The sequence below is a fragment of the Acanthopagrus latus genome, chromosome 6, assembly GCF_904848185.1.
Source record: "Acanthopagrus latus isolate v.2019 chromosome 6, fAcaLat1.1, whole genome shotgun sequence".
In the NCBI taxonomy this organism is placed as follows: Eukaryota; Metazoa; Chordata; class Actinopteri; order Spariformes; family Sparidae; genus Acanthopagrus; species Acanthopagrus latus.
In genome coordinates, this window is record NC_051044.1 from 9,509,522 (window position 1) to 9,520,823 (window position 11,302).

Here is an 11,302-nt window from a genome sequence, read left to right on the forward strand (position 1 = left end):
GTCTTAAGAACAGAACCAATTTATAACAGAAAAAAGAGGAACATGATAATGATGAAAAACAACTAAATACCATGAAAGTGATAGTGAAAAGATATGAGAGGGTTTGAAACCTTGAACAGCAGGGACAACGATGGAAACATCTCCAGGACTTCATCATCAGCTCTCTCAAAACCTGCTGTTTCCATCCACATGGGGGCAGTGTTTGTCAGGAGTATGAAGGGCACCCAGTGGTCGAGGAGCAGCGGGCCACACTGAGCTGCACACCAGCAGATTGGAGTCCACCTGCTCTGGTGGCCACCACTCAACAACTCTAACCTCTGGTAGTTCATCATAGACGGCGACATTTTTCAGAGAATCCGACTCAATGTAGTTTTTAAAATTCACGACATGTGTGAAGAACCTCACTGGCACTGTTGAGTGTTTGTTTCTCGTTGCTTTATGTCAAAAATCCCCTGAAAATAGCTGCAGCTGTTAATTGATTACAGATGATTCTCCCTATATTGGCTTAAATCAGTGGCTGCATCGAGCCAACCGGCAGCCGACGTTCCCCCATGCACAAAATGAGTAGCTACTCTTTTTTTTTTTCTCCTGTGGGTTTCTGCTCTGCTGTGATTAGGAGCAAAACTATATCAGTTGATAAAGTGCTTACTTTCAAATGTACAGCATATCTGTGAGTGTGTGTGTGTGTGTGTGTGTGTGTGTGTGTGTGTGTGTGTCGCCGTTGTTTTTTTCCCCATCTGCTGAGCCTGAGTGCGAGTCATTTATCTCAGTTATCCAGACAGTGTCAGAGCTCCATCTGTGAAAACAGTAAACACACTGACTCACACTCTCTAAGTGACTGCCGCTGATACCAGACAGGAGAGTGCTGCGCACACACACACAGAAACACACACACGCGCGAGGATATAGTATGTCTGCACACACACACACTCAGAGCTACAGTTACTGTTTGTTTTCATCTCATTACAGTGACAGGAGCATGGCAACAGTAAAAGAGGAGCTGAATAATAGTGGTATCTTGTTTTTCTTCTTCTCTAATGCTCCAGGTTGCCCTTCTCTGCTTTTAGATGACTCATGGTTTGTCTCGCAGACGGTTACTGTCAGAGCCCTGATAGAGACGATCCATTACCATGAAATGTCACCTGAACAGTGGGTGGAATCAAACTGAGCACATCGACTGAGGTACTGTTACTTGACCATCTCTATTACTCTCTATAATGCAATTTCTTTTTCTTTTCTTTTTTTTCTCACAATGAAAGAAGTGTTCCTTTATTGGAATGAGACATTTTGTCCTGCTTCTTAAAGATACAATGTCTCCGCATTGTAAATTATGTCTCCGCATTATAAATGTTATATCATTCGCTGTTTACTCACATTATCCTAGATGTTTCCAACAATGTGTTGGAGCCAGAGAAAATCACAAGTTTACTGAATGTGACGGTGCGTTCCGTTTGGTCCCTGTCGATACCTCAGGGGCGGAAAAATCACCTACAAGGATTCATGTAAGGTGAATAAAACTTTAAAGGGGCACTAAATAGTTTCTGAGAAGAAATTCAGACTCAGACTTTTGATATGTATACTAGTAATGAGGTAATAATACAAACTCAGAAATATGTATGTATTCCATACCTGAATGAACGAGCTGTTCTATGAAGTTGTGTTGTCATGTCAGGTCAGTTTGTTCAGTTATGAAAACAGAAAGAGTTTGTTTATCTAGTTTGTTCTCTTCTGATTAAAATGTCTTCCCTGAAACTACACAGCACACCTTTATGACGATATCTCCTTTGTTAGCATTTGTGCCCGCATTAGATAGATGTACATCAGCAATGGTGGTTGTTCAGTGGCGGATTATTGAGTCTCACTCACAGGATGTCAAATACTGATAATTTTGGGCTGGTAAAGCATCCTGAGAACTGAGAACAGACAGAGGGCTGCAGGGTCTCAGCAGATATGAGACACTGTCACGCCTTTTCTGCCCAATTGTCTTTGCACTGTTGAACCAATCGGATCGCTGCTGCAGTCAGGTTAATAAACAGGGTGGAGGGTAAAACCAAAAGTTAAAAAGTAATCTCTGAGCTCTCCTCCCATCAAACTCAACGTCGTCACAACACGAGACGGAGACTTGAACGTGAAGATGAACTTGATGTGATGTTACTCTGCAGACTGAATGCAAACACGAGCAGCCACCACTGTCTTACTGTGATGAAGCTTTTGCTCCCCTCTCACTCGTCGCTCCCATTTCTCATCTTTGCCTCTTTGCCTCCCACGCGTTCCCCCTCTTCCTTCTTCTCCGTCTCCTCTTCGCACACTCGGATGTGCTGTTTGAAGGTAAGACTTACTCCGGGAGGTGGAAACTGACCCACATGTTCTCCATCAACCCACTTCAAACGCCGTGAAGATCACTCGGCTACGTGTACCGGCAATCCATTCAGTTTCCTCTCTGCTCGGCCGCTCCTAATGACTCCCACAGACTCTGAGGGATGTGCAGTGAGCGGCCCGTGGATAGAAACAAGAGATTCTTTTTGATATCAGAGGATGAACAGGTGTGCAGACGTCTACCCCCCCAAAAAACTTTAATCAGTCTTCCTTTGTTGTGAGGCGCTGTGCAGTGTTGACAGAGCTGTTTGGAGCCAAACCTGCATGACTGCTTCACAAGTTTCCTGCCAAGTTGCTACGGGTTATGGAGCTCTCGGTGGCATGAAGTTGCACCCTGTAGCTATTACTGATATCAGTCGCCTTGGAAGGAGAAATTACGCCGGCGGACGAGTCCTGACTTGCCAGCGAGAGCTGCGACGGGACAGTTTTGATTCGCATGAAAACCCGCGCACACATTTTCCAGAGACCTAAAAAAATATGCCACGTTCCCCCCTGTTTTCGATGCCGGAAAGAGGCGAGGGTTTAATCTCCCCTCAGTGTGGATTTAAAAGAGGTGTTTTATGGAATTATCTCACGCTCATTCATCGGCTCTCACTTGTTTGCTTTTAGAGGTTTTGGGTCCCGGATGAACAAAAGAATAGTGTTTTTTGTTTGGGATCTGTTTGCAGGGTTGCCAGGCAAATATGCCCGCTTTTATTTCGTGCTATTCTTCGCAGCATGTCTGTGGTATCGTGGCGTTCAGGAGAGGGATGTGAACACGCACATTTCAATGGATAACATAATGCACATCGAGCCAATCATCCCATCACCGCTCCCTCCTTTATTCTTTCTGTCTTCTCTTTAATTATACATGCTGGCTGCATATCCAGGGATGGCAATGTTGGCAAACACCTGACATATCTGAACAGCTATTGCATGTATTGCCATGGAAGTTTGTACCACGATGAGGTAACGTTCGCGGTTTTGACAAACATCTCTGAGTGAGTATTGAATGTCTGTAAGCTTTCACGTCCCTTCCAGGACAAGTTGTATTCTTGTCTTGTTCTCTGACTTTTGATCCAAAGCCATCATCAGGTCAAAACTTAAATTTGTCAAATACTCACAGCTGCATTTTATGTGTAATTTTTAAACTCACGTAAGCTCATGATCAGACTACATCCAGAAGACTTAAAAACACAAGTCTTAATCATAATATTCTGAATTAGATGCATAGCTTTTTTTTTTTTTTCTTGAACTGATAAAGATAGTTGCAAAGGAGTAAGACATCTTACAACAAGGAGCAGAAATTAGAGTGTCCAGCCAGGTTTTGTGTCTCCATCACAGCTGATCAGAGCGCCAGCTTTTAAAATCCTGTGACCGCTGCAGAGTCGTTTGATGCAGGAGTGAAAATCAGTTGTATCTACAAACTTTAATGACAATAGCAAGCAATTAGTGTTTTTTGTTTTTTGATCCGCTCTGAAAGTGGCATTAATGAACATAATGTTAAGAATAACCATTTTTAACAGACGTAGACACAATCACGTTGACATCTACAGTCTTTCTCTTTTCAAAAAGTACAACACCAAAAAGGGTTGTCAACGAAAAGCAAACTTATACGCCTAATTTTTCATCTTTGTGTTCTGTTTTTCTAGTTAAACATGTCGACAACATTTGAATGAATTGCTGTAAAGTTTAGGACACACATTCACGTCCCCTTTAAACGTCAGTTACTCACTTTTTTACAATGTTCTTCTCCCAAATCTAATGAAATGAGCTGTAGGTCTACTTTGTGTTTATTACTTATTAGCAGAAGTTAGCATGTAGAAGAACGCTCCACCCCTGACCCAAGCTAGCCACAAAACTGGACCTTTCCATAAAGACCAACAAACACTGAAGCCATACTACCAAGGAGACAGGTAACCAAGCGCTTTTCCCCCTCGGACAACGTGCGCCTTGTCGAGCGGTCAAGTTGATGCTAACCTGTCCAGAGCAAGATGAGACCGGAGGAACACCCTAAACTGAGAAGATGAACGAGGTAAACGTTGCAGCCTCATGTTGTTATTGTGAGCATGTTAGCATCCGGACGTTAGTATCTAGCTCGAAAGCATCACCGCAGCTGAGTACCACCTGACGGAGCTGCTGTCATGGCTGCAGACTCTTTTTTCTCTCCGTCTTTATCTCCTTCTGTCTCTGTCTCTTCCCCCTCTCTCTCTGTCCACTCTTCTCCCTGCTCATAAATCCTCCCTCCCTCTGTCAGCTCTCCTCCCCTCGCTAACACTTTGTCACATTGCTCTTTCCCACCCTCACTCCTTTTTTCCCCTCACTTATCAATGCACACACACACACACACACACACTCTCTCCCTCTACCTGTCTCCTCTATCTTTCTTTATCGCCTCCTCCCCCCTGCCTCCCTCTCTTTCTCTTGATTTCTAACATCTCGCTGCTACATTCATGTTCCGGGCCTCTCCTGGACCATCTGCTTCTCGACTGCTCCCTCCACTGTTATCCATCATCTTCTATTGGTCCATTCATCACGTAGCCAGGACGCTATTGGTTCATTCATCAGGCGGCCAGGAACCCCGCAGCTGCGGACAGCAACCGGCGCACAGGACCAGGAATGCACAGGCTCAGAGTTTGGGCCCTAATGTTGCACGGCATCTGAAGCTGTGCAGCAGGTATCCTGGGAAATTCTCCCAGAGGAAAGTCTCCTTTGATGGAGTCTATTATAAAGTACTCAACATTTTGAAGAATGGTCTGATAGGGAAAACAAACTCGGAGCAGTTGTGATGCTGCACAATCTGTTTTCGTGCTTGAAACCGAGAGACACGTGGCTGATTAGTTTGTCAGATACAAAGAACTCGTCCATACGTCCCTCCCCACCCCCCCCACCCCGAAGCCAACGCGGTGTGAGTCTAACGCTGGGCGGTGTGAAGTTCTCTGTATTTATAACACGGCAGCCAAAAACATTTTATAGGCATCTGTTGAAATCATTTCTACAGAACAGCGCAAACATACGCTGGCTTTTTTGAATCCAAGTGGTGGGATCAGGTTTTTGGACACGAAGAACAGAAAACATGACGTGCCCACTGAGTTCAAGACGCTGCTGCAAGGTATCACTGTACGACTGGAAATATTTATCTTACCTGTTTGCAACTTCCTCTCCCAAAACCCAAAAGAGAGGGTGGATGACCGACGCCCTTTTGCTATTTTGTATTTGTTTTACCACACAAGAAAAACACAAAAAGAAAAAACAAGGAAAAGTAACATCTGATATGACTAAAAACAAAACAAATTCATCATTTAGTGTTCAGCAGATTTCACATGGTTTTTTTGATCCGGATGGTTTGAGTCTTTGAAGATCCTGGGGATAAATTCAGAAGAGACCTGCTGCGTTTTTCAAGGATTCAAACTTTTAGAAAAACAGATGTGCACCACTGATGCAAACGTCACTATACAGCAAGGCAGGAGACACACAGTGGGGTGAGCATGTAGCAGGAACATGCAAGGACACGGCAGCAATTAAAAGTGGGGCTCCTCGGAACTCCTGTGTTCCTGGAAGCTGGACAAGTTTATGTTAGCGGACTCCATTTTCTAAACTAAACGTTAGCTTCAATTGCTCTCTGTTAGCAGAGAGGAGAGACACCATGTCGTCATGGACATAATGACACACGACCATTGCTGATGTTCAGCAGGTCTGTTCACCATATAGGGAGTTTATGCTCGCTAATTAGTGCTTAACACAACGAAAGACAAAAAGTCCAGTTGAGAGAACACAAATGTGTTAAGTTTTGCTGGTATTTGGTCAAGAATCGATAGAAGAGATTTAAAGTTTGACCTGATGTTGGTGCTGGATGAGAAATGTAACTCCGATTCTTCCTGATGGGTCATGAGTGATATTTGTGGTCATCGTATAGATTGACATCACCATTCCTGCAAGCCGGCTAATAAAAGGAACAAAGGACACAAAGGATGACCTCACTTTTTTTTTTTTTTACTTTTACAAAACATCAGCACACACCCCACTGTGAGCTTTAACTCACCAGCTGTTCAGTGATGTAGCGTCCAGTTTAACTAAATCAGAACAGAATGAATATTACACATGACAACAAACAAAATGGGTGAACATTAAACCAGTTCATTAAGACACTCTGCCATCATCTGATATAGATGATAATGAACTTGGGGTGCCCCTGTGTGGTACAATGTTGACATCATCTCCCCTCTCTTTCACTTCCTGTTTATTCAATAAAAGCCAAGAAAAAGGGTGGGGGGGAACTCTCTGCCACCTAATCTGATACTTTTAGATATAGCACTGCGATCTCATGCGATTGTCAGTCAGATGTCCGTACCCCTGCAGCGAACTGGTGTCTGTATGGTGAGACTGTGAGCTCCACAAGCGGCTACTGCAGCTGATTTAACACATTAGCACTCCAGACAGGAGGACCAGGCCCGTCCTGCAGGGCCGCAGAAACTTCCGTCAAGCACAAATCAACCGATCGGAAATTAAAACGGCTAAAAAGTTGTTGTTACAGCACTTCTCACAAAACAAACATGCATAAAGTAAAAAGCGATGAAAAGGTCTCAGTTCACATCGCGTGCCGCCGTACTGCCATGACATCATGTGTGTTTTTGTTGGACCTGAGGGGGATTTTTCCCAAGTGTCCGACTGCGAAATGCGGAAGTTCTGAGTACAGTCGATTGCAGCATTTGGGCTCAAATAAATTCACATGCTCCATATTTTATGGAGGGTGTGGGGTTAGTCTGGACCCATCCTTGAATTAAAAGCCATCTAATCACTACCACACACACACACACACACACACACACCTCTTCAAGCATTCACTATTGAACGAGGCGGACGGGGCTCCTAATGATCTCTGACCCGACCCACTTTTCTTCACAGAAACAGAATGTAAACTCTCTCTATACATCTCCAGGTGATATTAATTAAAGTGTGAATATTTTTATGCATCTCTTAACACGGCCGCTCTCGCAGGACGCAGCCGTCCGAGCCTCTGACAGATCGGCTTGTTTGCCAGTCGCTGTCTTCTCCTCGTTCTCGCCGGCTAAACCTTCTGCCCTCCCGAGAGCGTGAACGACAGACGGAGAGAGAAACACACACACACACACACACACAAATGTATAGTTCAGGTGTTTGTCAGCAGAACTGCGTCACTCTGGAAACTCTCTTTATATCAACGCCATCAGTCGGAACATTTTCTAACCCCCTCCTGACCTCATTTTGATGATTTTAGTATTTACCTTCAGTTAAAGCCGTTTGCTCATGAGCTCTCCCAGAAGGTTGCCAAAATTCTTTAACTCCCGGGTTTATTAAACCTTTTCATTACCAATTACATCTTTTAAAAATATGTGTGTGAGTGAGGCAAAAAAACACTTGCATTTTTTTCTCCGCAGACATTTTGGAGGTACCCCAACGACAGTGATTTGTTTCTGTTATTACCAAATGGGGCCACGGCTGTCAGCTCCATGAATGAAATGTTAATATTTACAGAGCTTCAACCCCTCGGTGATGTCTTTGAGCTTAAAGGGTCAGTTCACCCCAAATTAGGAGAAAAAGCATATTCTCACTTATGTCTGGCCGTATGTAGCCACGGTCTTTCCTCAGCAGATGTCATAAAATGGTAGACGTCCAGATTTTCCAGTTTTTTTTTTTGTTGGACCTTTTTTTATCCATTTCGGCTGAAACCTGTTGACTCCATCTACTGAAGGAAGATCATGTGATATCACTGAGCCCCTAAACTGACTTGAGATGAGATTTCTTTTGTCAGTTGCTGAGCTCCTTAAACTCTTATTTCTCCTCCCACGTCCCCTTAAGTAGCTTTAAAGGTTGTTAGAATGATCTTATTGCGCACGTCTGACAGTATAATTTATATTCTATATTCTATATCAGCTTGTTCCAGTTCTTCAGTGACATTCACAAACACATTTAGAAATGTGCATTATCAGTTGACATATTTATTGTCTTTCTAAAGTTCGGGGTCTACATTAGAGTTTGAAATAAATTTCTTTATGTTTGGGCAAAGTATCGTGCTAACTACACTCTGCAGGTCGGCGGGGTGAAGAGGCTAAATGTTCTTTTCAGATTCATGATTTTATTTTCTAATAGAAAATGTTCACATGCTGAGAGTTTGTTGCAGTTTTAGCGCACGTCTCTTTCAAGATGCAATATGTAAGAATTGGCCACCTGTGGAATTTATACTCAAACAGATGCAAACAGTGGCCACCGTTGGCCGTGCCGCTATCAGCTGACCATGAGTACTGGGGGAGCGCTGTCGTTTAGACTGTTAGCTGGTTAGCATGCTAACTTCAGAAGACATGTCATCATCCACAGTGTTTCTTCAGTGACTGTGTGACATCACAATTTTATGAGGTTCGTTTGAATTCACGGTTTCTCGATATGTCCATCCTTTCCTCTGTGTAGAGAGAGTTTTTTAGGGCTCTAGCATTTCACTCTCACTATACTTATATAATAAGCTGCTTCTTACCCAAAAATAACTTTATGCAAAATGGGACCTTTAAATCTCAGGTCTGTGGTTTATTTTCCAGTTTTTATTGTAGAGTATCTGTGTTGTCCCAATTCTCAAAGGTTTATATATTCAAATAATTACAATCAAGAATTCTGCAGCAAAATATCTTTTTTGAAACTCCGACCCTGTTATTTTGGAGAAGCCTCGGGCTTCGCTGTGAAAGGTTTTCATTGGAACTGCTTTGTGCTTACAAAACAGTCCCAATGAAAATTGTTCAGTGCCTGTCTTGCGGTCATCACAGCAATAAAACTTTAATGAGCAGCAGCATATCTTTCCAAAAAAAAGTGTCCCTCGTTACCGGAGATAAACCACATCAGGGACGAGACGGGAATCTGAGCGATTACCGTCTTGATCCTGGACAAAGTAGACCAAAAATAAATCTGCGTGGCCGGATACTGTGGTGAACTGACCCTTTAACACATGTCACCACACTGTCTTTGGGTAATTAATAGGTTGAATATTACGAATACGGTGACATATCGGGGTCAGTGCTCTCTTTTGACAATTCTGACAGAAGACAGAGTGGGTCTGCGCTCGCTCCAGCTCTGTTCCTCCACAATGACTGAATGTGATGGCGCGTCTGTTCCCATACAGCAGCTCGTATATCAGCCCGTGACCACACAGCCTCCAGTGGTGCGACGGGGCAAAGCTTGAGAGCCCGGTGCCAACGATAACAAGGGCCTCCTTCAGTGCCACGTCCTCTCCTGTAGCTCCACACCTGTCGCCACGCGTGTGCACGTGTGTGTGTGTGTGTGTGGAAAGCATGTAACTGAAAAGACATGTGGTGCTCATACGCATTCCTTCCACCCCGGTCATGAATCACCCCTCTTCTGCAGCCACCGGCCCGGCATCCCCGGAGAGAGAGGAAAGATGGGAGGGTGAATGAGGAGACGCGAAGGAGGCTGAGGTATGTCGAGTGTAGTAGCCGTCCTCTAAAAGTAGAGTGTGTGTGCGATCTGCTTATCTGGGTGTAGGAAGTTGTACATGCCATCATTCAGGTTTCAGTGGAGGAAAGGTTTATCTAAAGAGAGAACAATCTGATTAGGATGGTGAATACAAACCCAAATGTATAGTATGTTTGAAGCTCTTTTCCACAGTTCGAGGTCAATGTTTACTCTCTTTGTTGCTTGTCAACAAACAACGTGCAGGCTTACATCAGTGGCTCGGGCAGCACCATCGTGACCAAGGACTAACATCCAGCCATTAAGAGAAAAAAAAAAAAAGTGATGATGCGTAGTCTGACTTATCCAGAGAAAAATAAAAAGCAGATTTTCGCGACGGGCGCCAAAATCAAAGCAGCAGTGGTCCGAGGAGGAGACAACCTGTCTCCTCGCATTGATCAGAGCTACATCAGAGCTGCAGACTGAAAGAGCTGAAGTCGGAGTCCAGAGACCAAAAGAGGGACCTCGAGCAAAGTGGCAGTGGTCCGCCACAGAAAAATCTGCATTTTGAAGCTGTGGACTCGGTTCTCTGTGTCAGACCGAGCTTCAGTGGACGTTTTAACCCTAGCAGGCCTCCATCAACAACATTTCTAAAGAGCTCTACAGGACAAGGTTTAAAAGAAAAGATTCAACAGATGCAGTTCTGCAAGTTTTGACGGAATAAATAAAACTAATGGTGAAAGGAGGAAATAATTCTCCCATTAAATAAAGAAAATGTAACTATAATAGTTTCACAACGAGCATTAGTATCTTGAGCACCTCGACAAAAGTGTTTATGCAACAAATTATTGTCTCTGAATGACTGTTTTGTATATTTGAAACATCCAGAAGGTGCACCGTTGTATTCAGGGGGGTTTAGTTTGGGATAACTTCAGTGATGTTTTGGTCTTCTTCGTGAGATTTGTTGATTATAATTAAGACCTACTCTATAACAATGGCAGCCTTATCCTTTAAAACTCATCCAAGGAGAAAAAAAAAAAACCTTGACACTGGCTGTCTCCCGTCCACTCACACTCTCCCACCAGGGGCCCAACATGCCCCCGGACACAATGTCAAATTCCACATGGCTGAGCTACCTGGCCGGGTTATTATGGGACTACATGCCTGACAGGACTGCAGGAGAGGAGGAGGAGGAGGAGGAGGAGGAGGCAAACAGAAACTGTGAAGCTGATATGTGAGGTGCTGGAGACGGGGGGGACAGGAAGAAGGGATCAATATGTAGGTTATCAGACAACTTCCTTCACATTTTACGTGTGATTTATTGTCTTTTCACACATTTCAAACAAACTACGTGAACAAAAGACATTAAATACACTGTTTAAAACCCTTTATTCTGATATTAGTTACCGGCTTTGAAGCCCCAAACTGTGTAATTACATCGTCACCTGATGCACCGTGGGCCACAAAGAAACTGGACACATACGGAGTCACAACATTTTATTCACTCTTCTATAAT